The 14,855-nt window shown below is 39.4% G+C and overlaps 1 long non-coding RNA gene across 1 annotated transcript in view; it reads right to left on the bottom strand.

The window, feature by feature from the left end:
• Window positions 1–778: 778 nt before the first annotated feature.
• LOC110586883 overlaps window positions 779–14,855 on the bottom strand; it is a 29,193-nt gene continuing 15,116 nt past the window's right edge. Inside the window, exons 2-3 of the long non-coding RNA XR_002480738.1 lie at window positions 9,327–9,365; window positions 779–800 (exon numbers count right to left, since the gene is read on the bottom strand). This is a non-coding gene — a long non-coding RNA (uncharacterized LOC110586883). The remainder of the gene's footprint in view (window positions 801–9,326; window positions 9,366–14,855) is intronic.

The following is a 14,855-nucleotide window of genomic DNA, read 5'->3' on the forward strand; positions in this document are numbered from 1 at the left end:
CTTCCTTCCTCCCTCTCTTCTTCCTTCCTTCCTCCCTTCCTTCCTCCTTTCCTTCCTTCCTTCCTTCCGTGCTTCCTTCCTCCCTCTCTTCCTTCCTCCCTCTCTCCCTCCCTCCCTTCCTTCCTTCCTTCGTCCCTCCCTCCCTTCTTTCCTCTCCCCCTTCCTCCCTCCCTCCCTCCCCTCCTTCTTTCTTCCACCAGGCTTGGACTTCAAGATTTCTGGGCTTTGTTGAAATACTCTTGACATTTATGCTTGGATGCTTGAAAAGTTTCTTCTCTTTACACTATTAAGCATTCTCTTGATGGATTTTGGCCTTTGTCCTTTCTCCATATCTATTTTTTTCCCCCTTAACTTTCTCACTCTTCAGGGTGTTTCAGGTCTGAATGTTGACCAAGTAATTCTCTACACTCTAATTTATAAAATATTTCCTCCTGTGTCGGGAAAGTAGGAGGTTTTATTGTAGCTCAGTTCCAAAAGTAGTAGACAGAGCCGGGATGTTTAAACAGAGCCCGAAGCAAGGTTTTGCCAACCATCCAGAGGCTGAATAACAAATATTATTTATTTGCTTCTTCAGGTGTTGGAGTTAGTATAGCTTCCTGAAGGTCATCTCTTACCCTTCCTTCCCTGCTGCCCACACCAACTTTTATGAGTCTCCCGTGAAAATAAAAATCACCCCAGGAACAATCATACCAAGCTATAATAGTTAATACCTTACTTTTCAATTAACACTCTAGCAGGGATTATTTGAAAGTCAGCTTCTCGAGAATAGGAACAGGAGAGGAGGTTGGCACCTGGAAAACCTGTTTAGAATAAAACAAAAAAATAAAGAGAAAGAGAAGGAGATCTTTACTGTTTTTGCTTAAAAGTGGTAGGTGATCATAGAATTTCAGATCATTTGGGTCACCTCAATTTGCCACCCTAGGGTTTAAAGACGCACTGTTTGGAAATGTTGATTTTTAAAAGGAATGGAGGTTTTCCTTCAGGGATGAGGAAAAGCACAGATCATCCATCCACTTTCTCGCTGATGTTACAGAGTGATCCTACGCCCCTATCAGTGTATGACTACAGTGTCTACAAAAAGAAAAAAAAAGATCTTATAATTTCCAAGTTTTATTTGCCCTGTGTTCATTGCCAACAGAGCTCAAAGGTAAGGGGTGCTTAGGTCAGCGGTATTTGTGTGCAGGTTGCTATTCTAGTGGACTGCCAGGACAAATTACACTTCCCTTTGAGCCTGACTCTCCGCAGAAATAGCGGCAGCTCCTTTCCAAAAGGATGAAGTGAGTTGGTTGTCCTAATTTCAAGAAGTTACTTGTGTGATCATATTGTACAACCCACCCCACAACTTCTACCCTGATTTTTTTCAATTTATTTATATTCTAATAGAGTACTCGATACAAAAGAATATATGTGGCATATACGTATGTATTCTACATCTATATGCATAGGTAAGTTATAAAGCGTGATAGTGTAATGAGCAACTGTGAACCCGATTAGCCAATCCAGGTGTTTCAACATGTCACAAAATTTCCCTCTGCTTATCTCCCCCGCCCTGACTCCCTACAATCTCCTTGTCTTGCACAAAACTCATCAGTACCTTGAATTTTGTCATATCATTGCCTAGCCTATTTTTATAGTTTACTTTTTAAAAAAGATTTTATTTATTTATATCAGAGAGAGAGCGCACAAGCAGGGGGAGCGGCCGGCAGAGGGAGAAGCAGGCTCCCCGTTGAGCAGGGAGCCTGATGTGGGACTCAGTCCCAGGACCCTGGGATCATGACCTGAGCCAAAGGCAGATACTTAACCAACTGAACCACCCAGGCACCCCATAGTTTAATCATATGTTTATCAGTATGCCTAAGTAAAACATTTTTCAATTTTTCTTCGTTTTGAGCATTACATTAAGTTTAGCACATTGCATGTCTTCTTATGAGACTCACTCTTTTTCATTTTGCATCATGTCACTAAAATTCATTCATGTTGTCTGTCGCTGCAGTTCAATCGTACATTTCACTCAATGGCCAGTCGTGTTGATTTACCTATTTTCTTGTCAGAGGGGAGGTATTACTTCCAGTTTGTTGTCCTGTGATGAATATATTCTTCTCTATGTCCTGATGTACATAGAGAGCAAGATCTTGCTTGATGAGCAAGATTTTCTCTAGGACCCCTACTTAGGACTGGGTTTCTTGACTGTGGCACATGTGGGTCAGATAATTCTTTGTTGTGTGGGTCTGTCCTGTGTGTTGTAGGATGTTGCACAGCATCCCTGGCCTCTATCCACTAGATGCCAGTAGTATCCCTCAGTTGTGACAACCAAAAATGTCTACAGACTTGGCCACATATTCCCTAGAGGTCAAAGTCACTGACCCAGGAATACAGCTGTTGGGCAGAGATTAGGTGTGTGAATATTCACCTTTACAGAATACAAAATGGTTTCCCAAAGTGATTATAACAATTTAATGTCCTCTGCCTTTTCTATTAATTCACTTCCTCTCCAATACTTGGTATAATCAAATCTTTGAATTTGAGACAACTAAATACGTGTAAAATGGAATCTCATTAGAGCAGTAATTTGATTATTTTCTTGATTATTAACTAGATTGAAAACCTTCTGACTTGTGTTTGGGTCACACTTATTTCTTCTTCTGTTAAGTGCCTGTGGTTGGCGCTTTGCCTAGTTTTCTGTTTTATTGATTTGTACAAATTATTTATGCATTCAGGGTAGTAATCCTTTGTTTATGAAATGAGTTGTAAATCTCCTAGTTTGCCATTTGTTTTTTCGTTCTCTTTATGATACCTTTTGATGAACAGAATTTTTTTGTTTAGTTTCTTTTTGTTGTTGTTAAAGTACAATTGACATAACATTATATTAGTTTCATGTGTACAACATAGTGATTTGATATGGGCACGAATTGCCAAATGATCACATCATAAGTTCAATTAACATCCATCACCAAACAGCTACACATTTTTTTTTGTCATGATGGGAACTTTCAAGATCCACTTTGCTAACTCCTTTCAAATATGCAATACAGTATTATTAACTATAGTCATCATGCTGTACAATACATCCCACGATTTATTCATTGTATAACTGGAAATTTGTACCTTTTGACCCCCTTTACTGATTTCACCCATTCCTCCCCACCTGCCACCCCCCCCCCCCGCCGCCAGGCAACCACTAGGCTGTTCTCTCTATACATCAGCTCCATTTTGTTGTTATTTTAGATTCTACTTCTGAGTGAGACATATGGCATTTATATATTTCAATCTGACTTATTTTACTTAGCATAATACCCTTGAGGTTTCTCCATCTTGTCCAAATGGCAAATGGCAATCTCCAAATGGCAAGATTTCATTCTTTTTTATGGCTGAATAATATTCCATTGTGCATGTATACTGCCCTTTTTTATCCATTTATCTATCAATGGACATTTAGGTTGTTTCCATATCTTGGCTATTGTAAATAATGCTGCAGTGAACATGGCGGTGCATATATCCTTTCAAATTAGTATTTTTATATTCTTTGAGTAAATGCCCCATAGTGCAATTACTGGATTATATATGGTAGCTCTATCTATAACTTTTTGAGGAACCTCCATACTGTTTTCCACAGTAGCTGCACCAGTTTACATTCCCACCAGCAGTACACAAGGGTTCCTTTTTCTCTACATCCTTGCTAACACTTGTTTTTTCTTGTACAGGAAGAAAATACAGGAAAAATTCTATTAGGTTAACCATGAAAGAAAGTAATAATAAATTCAATAACATCAAAATCATAAATAAATAGAAAATCTGAACAGACTGTGTTATTTAGGCAACTAATAGATATTGTATAAAGAAATATATACATAAAGATTTATCATTATGACAGGTGTGAGGTGCTATCTCATTGTGGTTTTGATTTGCATTTCCCTAATGATGAGTGATTTTGAGCATCTTTCCATGTATCTGTTGGCCAAAAGTATGTCCTCATTGGAAAAATGTCTGTTAAGATCCTCTGCCCATTTTTTAATTGGATTGTTTTTTAGCTATTGAGCTGTACATGTTATTTATATGTTTTGGACATTAACCCCTTATCAGACATATGGTTTGCAAATATTTTCTTCCATTCAGTAGGTTGCCTTTTCATTTTGTTGATAAGTTACTTTGTTGTGCAGAAGTTTTTTAGTTTGTTATAGTTCCACTTGTTTGTTTTTGCTTTTGTTGCCTTTGCTTCTGATCCAAAAAACTATCACCAAGACTGATGTCAAGGAGCTTACTGCCTATGTGTTCTTCTAGGAGTTTTATGATTTCAGGTCTTATATTTAAGTCTTTTTAATCCATTTTGAGTTAGTGGTCCAGTTTTCTCAGCATCATGTATTAAAGAGACTGTTTTTTCCTCATTGTATATTCTTGGCTCCTTTGTCATAAACTAATTGACCATAGAAGCATGGGTTTATTTCTAGGCTTCCTGTTGTGTTCTATTGACCTATGTGTCTGTTTTTACCCCATTGCCATACTATTTTGATTACTATAGCTTTGTAATATAGTTTGAAATCAGGGAGCATGATGCTTCCAGCTTTGTTTGAGTGAGTTTAGAAGTATTCCCTCCTCCATTTTTTGGAAGAGCTTGAATAGGATTGGAATTAATTCTTCTTTGTTTTGCAGAATTTACCAGTGAAGCTGTCAGGTCTTGGACTTTGTTGATTACAGATTTGATATCCTTACTAGTAATCAGTCTGTTCAGATTTTCTATTTATTTATGATTTTGATATTATTTAATTTATTGTTGCTTTTCTTTCATGGTTAACCTTTTTTTGACCCAAGATTACAGAGAAATTTTCCCATGTGTTCATCTGAGGTTAGCACATAAATAGAATAGCTTCTATCTGACTTGGTCTCTCTTGAATTGTTCACTTTGGGGAAAACCAGTTGCTGTGTCACAAGGACACTTACCACCCTGAGGGGAAGTTCACAGGGAAGTGATCTGAAGCCTCCACCAACAAACAACAATATGCCAACCAAGTGATTAAAGGCATTTGGAAGTGGATCTTCCAGCCACAGTCAAGCCTTCAGATGGTTGCAACTTTCTGAGACACCCTGAGTCAGGACTCAAATTTCATGGACTTAAATTCCTGACTGTCAGAAACTAGGAGAAATAATGTATGTTTATTGTCATTTTGAACTACTAAATTTGGGGATAATTTGTTATACAGCAGTAGGTAATGAATACAGTTTACCTTCTTGTTTGCCAATGATCTTTAATTATAATCACATTACTAGATCTATCTATAGAGAACCCTGCAGATCAAAAATTGAGAAGTGTTTCTTTGAGCACAAGTGTGCTTCATTCCTGTGGCTTTGGGTATCATAGATGGAAACTTCTCTTTACCTTGAGAGCCTTGGGTCAGTTCAAGACTCATAGGCTCAGCTTCCCTACTTTGATGTTTGCTCAACACTCAGCACCCAACAGCAGTGCTGCTATCCTGCTATATCCTTAGGTCACCCCTGTTCCTCCTGACCCCCCATAACTGTCTCAAGTTCTCTGCTGTAATTTACATGGCAAAGGTTAGGAGAGAGGATCTGAATATCTCCACCAATTCAAATGCAAACAACAATGCTTTGAAGACTGTATCTCATGTAAGCTGTACTACCAGCAGAAGGCCTTCAGAGTACCTGGTCAGCCTTAGTGCTAGAAGCAGCTAGCCAAATAATTTTATCAAGGTTTTCTCATCTAGCGAGTTAGAACAGGTAACTTCTTTCCTCTACATGGGTGTTCAATATCATTTTATCCAGGGCTTTGTGGCTCCATAGGATTAAGTTAAAGACTTCTTTCTTTTACTCAACAATCGACCTATTGATAGACATAAATCAGCTGAATATAGATATTCCATCAAATACAGGGGTATATAAACTAGACATAATCCTTCAGCTTTCCCAAATGACATATGCTAAGTTGTTTAGCTTGCTAAATGACCCCAAATTCAGGGCCTCTGAGGAGTGTTAGTTTTTCCAAGGCAGGATTTCTGGAAACTACCATCCTAGGAATCTGTTGGGGGTGGGGATTACCGCTGGCAATAACTATCTTGACTCTCTGGGCCTCAGTTTCCAAATCTATAAACTGTGAAGATGGTATGAGATGACTGTTAGGATCTTTCCCAGCTTCTGTATTTTTGAAAATATGTATATTGGATAATGTCTTTTGGCAGCAGAAAATAGTATATAAAATAGACCCCTCTTGGCCACCATGCTGAGAAGGCCAAGAAAAAATGAGATGGTTTTCATATTCTCGGTGCCCACGTCCACATTTCACACTGAATTACTCAGCCTTTGAGGACACTTTCACTACTCCTAAAAGGGCCTCAGACATGGCAGTACTTTTTAAAAACTTACTCCTGATAAGAGTCTAAACCTGTCAGAGAAAATAGAAATGAGACCCTCTGGGATGGGACAGGGAGGAGAAAGGGAACATTAATAAAAGGGAGAAGACAGCAAATCAAGCTTTGTTAAGTCACAGTCTTGCTCAGGAGCCAACTCTGGCTTCTGAAAGGGCTTTTTACCAATTAAAAGATTGCCTTTGTATGGACGTGTATGCAGGCACGCACGTATGCATGTGTTTATGTATGTGTCGATGTTCATGCGTGTATGTATGTATTTATAAACAACAAGAATTAATTGGCAGTCTTGAGGTTGTTTTGTTGGAGACCTTCTTCAATAAAATCGTGATTTCTCTCATCCTTTCTAAGCAAAGAGTGTTTCCTGCAAAACAAAGATGAGGAAGCAACCAGAATTTGGGTCTGCCAAAAGGAGCTTTGTCTTTACTTGCTTTGGTGAGTCATTCTTTAGCTGGCAGCCCCTGGAAACTTCCCAGAGGTTTTGCCTGCACTGAGAGACCTGCTTTGAGCACATTCCTTCAGGCACGTCACAGGGCTGCCCTAAGACTTGGTGGCAAGCTATAAGAACCGCACACCCCTCATGCACGCCGTTCCCTTTGGCATGCCAGTCATATAGTGAATGCATTCACGATGACTCGTTCGATTAAATGTGCCTTCATTTATTTGGTGGCATTTTCTAACACAGCCCACAAATTCCCTTAATTTTGCCACTTCCCACATCAAAAACAAAAGTTGAAGAAGGAAGATTATAAGGAAGGTTTCACATTAAGGATTCTGGTGACAACAACCTGGTGATTTTTCAGTCAATCAGGATTTTTTTTCCCTTGGGAAGAAATAGAAAGTAGGTGGATAATTATTTAGTTGAGCTTAAAATGTTTCTTCTGCATGAGTTCCAGAGAAAATGAAGATGCTTTTGTTATTAGCAAGGTAATGAAAGGCAGGCCGAGGTTCCTGGTAGGTAGGGGAATTTGAGAGGGGGTGGAGTTGAGGGGGAGTGTTTCGATTGCAGTGTTAAGGGAAGGAGAAAATGAAGGAAAGTGAGAGGGGATAAGTGTCTTTTTAAAACAAAACTTACAGCACTGTGTGGCAAGAAGGCTAAAATGTACTGAACCAAGTTTAAAGTTGCCATTAGAAATAATGAATTTAAAATTTACCATAATTATAGCAAATTTGATTTGTTCTTCACGTGGAATATTACATAACCTAATGCCACAGAAAATGGTCTTTGATTAAATGAAAGCTTTTCAAGTAGCAGAGGGGAAAGACTCTAATATACCATTAGATATGCATACATGTCATTAGGTACTTCCTTGGCTGCCAAAAAGTGGATTCAGATCTCCCTAGACAAACCCTGAATTCACTTGGGACAGATGGTAGGATTCAGGGATTTGTGTCTAAAAATCTTAAAGTAAGTTATTTGTTGAGATACATTAGCTATCTCTAACACAGGAACAAGACATTTGTCATTTCATGATGACATATATTTCCCCTGGGTCTCTTTTTTAATATTAATATTAGTGCATAAAAATTGTGACATATTAACACTAGAACAAACCAGCCCATCTGGTCTTTCAGGTTGATTGACTTGCTCAATTTCCGTGTACCTGTGTATATTTAAACTCTTTGGGTTCTCAGTTTATTTCTAAATTGAGTAAGATTAGAGTGGATGAAGTTTGGGTCCTTCCTCAATCAATAATTCTGAATCTTATCTAACATATTTAGTTGAGTTTAAGGCATATATCTTTTTCACATTTTAATATCTCTGATATTGAAGTGTATCTTAAATAGATATTCCTTAATCATTGTGTCACAGCATAATCAGCATGTTTTACTTCTCTTTTCTGAAAGTACATAAAATAATGGTGCAGATTGCAATTAATGTCATCTTAGATTTGATGAAATATGCTGTGCAGTTGAGACATGAATCCCAAACATACCAAACTCAGCCAGTGTCATCATCCATCAGCCAATCATTCCAGTGTCATCATCCATCAGCCAATCATTCCAAAACTGACTTAGTTTACATTATTGGGCATCTTTGGGAGGCAGAATTTTGATTCCAGAAAAGAATTCAGTTGATGGGTGGTCCATAAAGAAACTTCATTTTCTTTGGACATCTATTTTGGAATAATCCATTCCTTTTTTTTTTTTTTAAATGAAACTGTCTTGTTCCTTAGTTTTGTCCAAGAGTCAATCCATTTAATATTTGATTATGCTGGTGTAAAATGTACACTAGGCAATGAGATAGACAATTTTTCCTATGCCTAAATATATTTATTTAAAAGTTAATTAATTAAAAAAAGCAGTTGTTGAATTTCCATGTATTATGTTACATACTCGTGATAAAATAGTAAACACAAAGCAGTATTAACCCTCAGAGAACAGGCTATTAAACGGTACAATGCAGCAAGGACTGCACTGGGGAAATGGGAGGAATTACATGGAAAATCCTGTTATTAGAAAGAGTTTTCTGTAGATGGTGATTTCTAAGCTGAGACCTGGAGGACAAGTAGTCAAGTGAATGATAGGGGAAAAAGAAGGAAGCAGCAAAGGAAGGAAGCAGAATGTTTAAAGACCCATGATTCAAAAGGAAAAAACAAACCCCCGAAACCATGGTATATTCAGGGAACTACATTTTGTTTAGAATGGCTGGACATGCATGACAGTGTGAAGTTTTCTAAATCAATCCTTCAATCTACAGTGGTCCCCTGTTATTAGTGGGAAATATGTTCCGAGACCCCCTGTCGATGCCTAAAACCACAGATAGTTCTAAAACCATATATTCACGTTTTTTCTTGTACATACATACCTATGATAAAGTTTAATTTATAAAATAGGCACAGCAAGAGATGAACAATAACTAATAATAAAATAGAAGGATTATAACAATATGTTGTAATAAAAGTTATGTGAATGTGGTCTCCCAAAATAATCTTATTGTACTGTACTTACTCTTCTTCTTAAGATGATGTCTGATGATAAAATACGTACCTGATAAAATAAAATGAGGTGAATTACGTGAGCATTGTGACTTGGAGTTACGCTACTTACTACTGACCTTATGACGCATCGTCAGAAAATCTGACATCTAAAAATCATCTGCTTCCAGATCTTGGTAGACTGAGGGTAACTGAAATTGTAGAAAGCAAAACCAGGGATGAGGGGTGACTACTCTATAAGGATTTCATCTAGTCTGAGCTAAACTCTGTGCTAGTGTGCTAGGCATGATGGGATTGCAAACAGATTTCAAAATGGAGTCATATTGCTGAATATGGTGCTAAAGTAACCACCAAGGATGTCTTGATTCTCTCATCATCTTTAAACTCATAATATTCCAAATGAAACTCATTCTCTTTTTATCCCCACATCTGTTGTTTCTTCCTTTTTCCTATCCTTGGCAAATAACCCTACTCTGCCAACCAAACTCCAAACCTTGAAACCATATCAGTATGTTTGATTAACATTCCCCAAATCTAATACATCATAGGGTTCTGTAGTTTGGACTTCCTCACCCCATTCTTTAGATATACTAATATCAGACAAAATAGACCTTAAAATGAAAATTGTTACTAGAGGCAACAGAGGCTATTTTATAATAAGCAACAAACAAGGACTTTCTTTGATAATAAAAAGGTCAGTTTATGCACCCAATAAGAGAGCCCCCAAATATATAAAAAACTAACAGAACCGAAGGGAAAAATAGAGAGCAATACTTTGGAAGAGGCTGAAAATGAGGATGCTCTAATGGACTTCTGTTAACTTAATTCGTTTGAAATCCCCACTTCTTAATAAAGTCCCTTTTTTGTGGTAACTCATTTCACATGGTTCACGTGATGCTAACGTACTTTTCCCAACCACATGGATGGACATATTACATATCTCACCAACTAGGGTACCATAGGCGCTGGAGTTAACATATAACCCAAGATAGGCCAGTTAGAGAACTCAATGGAAATTTAGTGCTGTGCTGCCCCATATATATATATATATTTCTTTGCAAGATTAATCAAGGTAGAACAGTATGATCCCTTACGCCTATGACTGAGAAAGAACAGGAATACAGAGTTAAGCCAGGAAGAAACAAATGGATTTCATTTGTCAGAGAAAGCTGGTGCCTTGATATGTTATTCTGAAGCCCTAGATTATTCCTGAACCCAAATGAACTCTAGACATTTTCACTACGTGAGCCATTGTATTCCTCTTTTTCTTATTAAGTCTGTTTGAGTCAGGACTCTGTCGCTTGCAACTGTAAAAGTCTTGAGCAAAACAGCAGTTGATAATTACGATTCTGGTCACCAATCCCAGGGCAGGGGCTTCCCCACAGCAAGCACTTCTCAGACACCAGCTGGGTGTCCTACAATTCAGCTCAATTCTGACACGGCCTACCAGGAGGCAGCATCAGATCCCACAGATTAGGGGCTCAGTCCTACAAGACTGCTCCCCTCCCCCACTGCAGATGGCAACTGAAGGTCCAGCTTGTCCAGTGTTTTTCAGGCTGATGGGCTATAGATCAGAAGTTCCAACAACCCCTTCCTTGGGTTTGATTAATTTGCTAGAGTAGCTCACGGAACTCAGAAAAACATTTTACTTATTAGATGACCAGTTTATTAGAAAAGGATATAACTCAGGAACAGCCAGATGGAACGGATACATAGAGAAAGGAGCTCAGAGCTCCATGCTCTCTGAGAGAGCCACTTTCCCCAAATCTTCATGGGTTCACCAACCCAGAAACTCTCTGAAACCTGTCCTTTTGGGTTTTTACAGAGGCTTCATTAGATAGGGACAGTTGATTAAGTCACTGGTCATTGGTGATTGATTCTCACCTCCCCAGAGGTCAGGGAGGTGGGAGTGAAAGTTCCAACCCTCTAATTACATGGTTGGTTCTGGCAAGCAGGGGCTCTCCTTAGGTAGGGTCCAAAAGTCATCTCATTAACATAACAGAGGACACCTTTAATGGCTCTTATCACTTAGAGAATGCCAAGGGTTTGAGGAGTTCTGTGCCAGGAATAGTTGGCAAAGACCAAATATCCATTTCTTATTATAAATCACTACATCTGGGCACCTGAGTGAGCTCAGTCAGTTGAGCGGATGACTCTTGATTTTGTCTCAGGTCATGATTTCAGGGTCCTGAGACTGAGCCTGGAGTAGGGCTCCCAGCTCAGTGCAGAGTCTGCTTGAGATTCTTTCTCCCTCCCCCTCTTCCCCTGCTCATGCCCACTCTCTCTCTCTTAAATAAATAACAAATAAATAAATAAAATCTTATTTAAAAAAAAGAAAAGAAAAAAATCACAACAACATCATAATAAAAATGCATCGGTAATCCGAATGGTTGAAAACACGAATAACTAGATACTGAGCAACGGTACACAGAGAAAATATCTTTATTTTTCTCTCACCTCTGTCTTCTAACATGGCTCATCATATCTCTATGTCCATCCTATGATATTTTGAGATAATTCCATAGTTTACTTGCAATTTTACATTTTAAGAATATTTAGGTACATATTACTCACTTTCAGGAAATGAAAAAAGAAATTCTAGGCACGTTTAAATCAAAATTCCAATCTCACATCTAATTTGATTTGAGTGTCTTTCTTTTCACAACTCAAGGCAGATCCACACCTCTGGCCCTGCAGTAGGGTACAGACCATGTTGTAGCTTAGAGATTTTCTCCTTCCTCTTTCAACCCTTTATTTTGCTGTGGTTTTGTATAGTTCTCTCTTGACTAAAAGTGAATGACTAGTGGGTTTTTCATTATAGCAAGCTTCTATATAACATTTTCTTTTCTGAGTTCTTTAGCCAATATCTCGAACACCCTGGAGTGTTTGCAAAGTGATCAGACTAGAACTATTTTCTCCCACTTACCTTCCCATCCATCCTATATATATAGGATGTCTCATATATAACATTTTCTTTTCTGAGTTCTTTTGCCGGTATCTCGAAACATTCTTCACTGAGATTGTTCCAGATCATTGCTTTATGACATGGGCGGTATACTTTCCAGCTGATCTAGAATGACATCCTTTCAGCCTTTGTCCCTGGGGATCCATCCTGTTGGGATTCTCTCATCCTCAGCAGGCATTTTTTTTTTTTTTTTAAGTATGATTCCCATCAAGACAACTCAAGCGCATGGGTCCTAAAGAAAATTCATGCCTTGCTTTTATGCCAGACTGTAGGTAGTCTGCTCCTCACGCCACTAGCTTTTCCTTGTCTTGCCATGGAAGGCAGTGGCAGCCAGCCATTTATCTGATTTTTCCAGTTTGGCAACAGGCTCCAACTATCTATTTTTATGTACACTGTCAAACTTAAGGGGACACGTATAAATTCCTCCTAAATGTCAAGTGCTCCCAAGGCCTTCCTCATCAACTTTAATGCACTGAGTAAGACTAAAAATTTCCGCATCTTGCAAGTGTCCGATTAGAGGTTGATCTGCTTTCTCTTCTTTTGCAGACACTCAGAGTCTCTACGAGGGGCTCTCTTGGAGTCCTCCTGACTTGGTTAGGTGGAGAGAGCCCTCCTTCCCATTCTTCATGTGTATTCCTCCTGGTAACTACACTTCTTACTAGACAGATAATTCTCTCCTTCTACGATTTAGCTCTCTCTCCAGGAACTCCTGCTTTCTGCTTTTACAGGGTGGATGGGCAGGTAAGTGGGAGAAAGAAGTTCCAGTCTGATCACTTTGCAAACACTCCAGGGTATCTGTTTGGCTGTTCTTTATAACAAAGAGGAACTTGTGGACAGAAGTGATATTCAGTGTGTTTAATAGCCATTATGGTAGACCATGGGAGTGGATTTAGACCACAATGTTGAAACAATATTTGGAAAATGCCTTGATGATCCAGGATTCAGTCTCTTATTTCCAGATTATTAGGAAATGAGGGGGTTCCAGAGGAGAAGCCAGGGTGTTAGAGTGGCAGAGCTCAGGGAAATGGCTATTTATCAACTGTCTGGAGGTATTTCTGTAACTTAGCAATCAAGTGATTATCAGCCCTTCCTATGGCCTATTATCCTTGAGACTGAAGCTTGAGCTATCATTCTCAGACAGTAAGAAAAGTCTTATTTCACATCTCGTTACATTTGGGCTATGATGGAGGCAATGTTAAAAAAAAAAAGTTCGATAAAACTAGCAGAACTGAGTTAAGGAATGAGCCTTGGGAGGGGAACCAGGAACAAAGCAGAAATCATATAAAGAGAGGTAAATCAAGATAATGTGATAACTCCAAAATAAGAGTTTTATCTTGAAAGTGGGCCATTTGTAGCAGAGAAGACAAGGAGACTGAAGGTGAGGGAAACATCCTTGTGTTTATTGATGACCTTTTAAGTCAAAAGCAAGACAAGAGGGATAAGAGAGCAAAGGAGCAGAGACGTGAAAGGGACAGTGGATGCTGCAGACCATTCACGTGTGGAGTCACAAGATGGGAAGAAGTTGTATGGTAGTAAAAAGGACCTTAGTTGGTAGTTTTCGTCATTTGTGTGTGTGTGTGTGTTTTAATAATGTAAGTGTGTCTGAAGGCAGAAGTGTAGGAGCTGGAGGGAGTATTGGCTGAGACCATGAGCAAAATTTGGAGCACAGTCTCTCTGATTCGGGAAGGACTCTATCAAGAGCTCACATGGATGGAAGGGTCGGCTTTGGGCAGGAGCAAGTTCACTTCCCCTCCAAGACTGGATGGTGGCATCAGGGTATTTACCAGCATGTGAAAAAGAGTGAGAGTGAGCAAACGTAGTAGCTTAAACCAGTAAACTCTATCTTCTGGGTCAAGGAGATCCCTGAACAAAAAGCTACCTGTGAGTGGCAGAGTGAAAAGAAAGTTCTAGAATACTCCGCAAAGGGCAGGGGAGAATCTGGAGGACTGAGTTCCCAGGCTGCAAAGTAAGTTCCAGCGGCAGTCGGACACCAGGCTGTGCGCGGGGCCGGTGGTTCTGAACAGACCCAGACGTTGTGAGGCTGAGGAAGAGGAATGTACAGGGAAATGGTGCAGACAGTCGAGGGGAAGGAACTGACGTAGCTCAGGTTCGGGATGGCGAGGGTGAGTGGGGGAAAGCAGAACAGAGCTGAGTGTCTGTGGGCCCAAGCCAGGTGCAGAATCCAGGCAGCAGAGAGTATGAAGTATGAGATTCTAAGCACAGGCTCTGTTTGCCTGGGAAGCAGGTTATATCACTGTACAATCAGAGGAGGGGGTGACATCCTGGTTTGAACAGGGAAGCAGCTTCCATGGGTGTTTGCGCCCTAAAAGACCTCGCCGAATTGTAACTGGTGAGGGAAGTCAGGAGGGGATAAAACTCTGGGTTGATTTGGCTGTGCAACTGAAGTAAGTTTCCACAGTGCGATACGTATGCCGAGGAAAGAAAGGGGAGCAGGCCTGGAATGGACAAGAGGGAAGCCACCCAGACATATGCAAATATGTGTGTGTTCACTTGCTTTTGAAAGCAAACATTTTGTTTTCAGCAAACAGCTTGCATCTTGTGCTTCCTTAATTTTTT

This window comes from Neomonachus schauinslandi, chromosome 8, assembly GCF_002201575.2.
Source record: "Neomonachus schauinslandi chromosome 8, ASM220157v2, whole genome shotgun sequence".
In the NCBI taxonomy this organism is placed as follows: domain Eukaryota; kingdom Metazoa; phylum Chordata; class Mammalia; order Carnivora; family Phocidae; genus Neomonachus; species Neomonachus schauinslandi.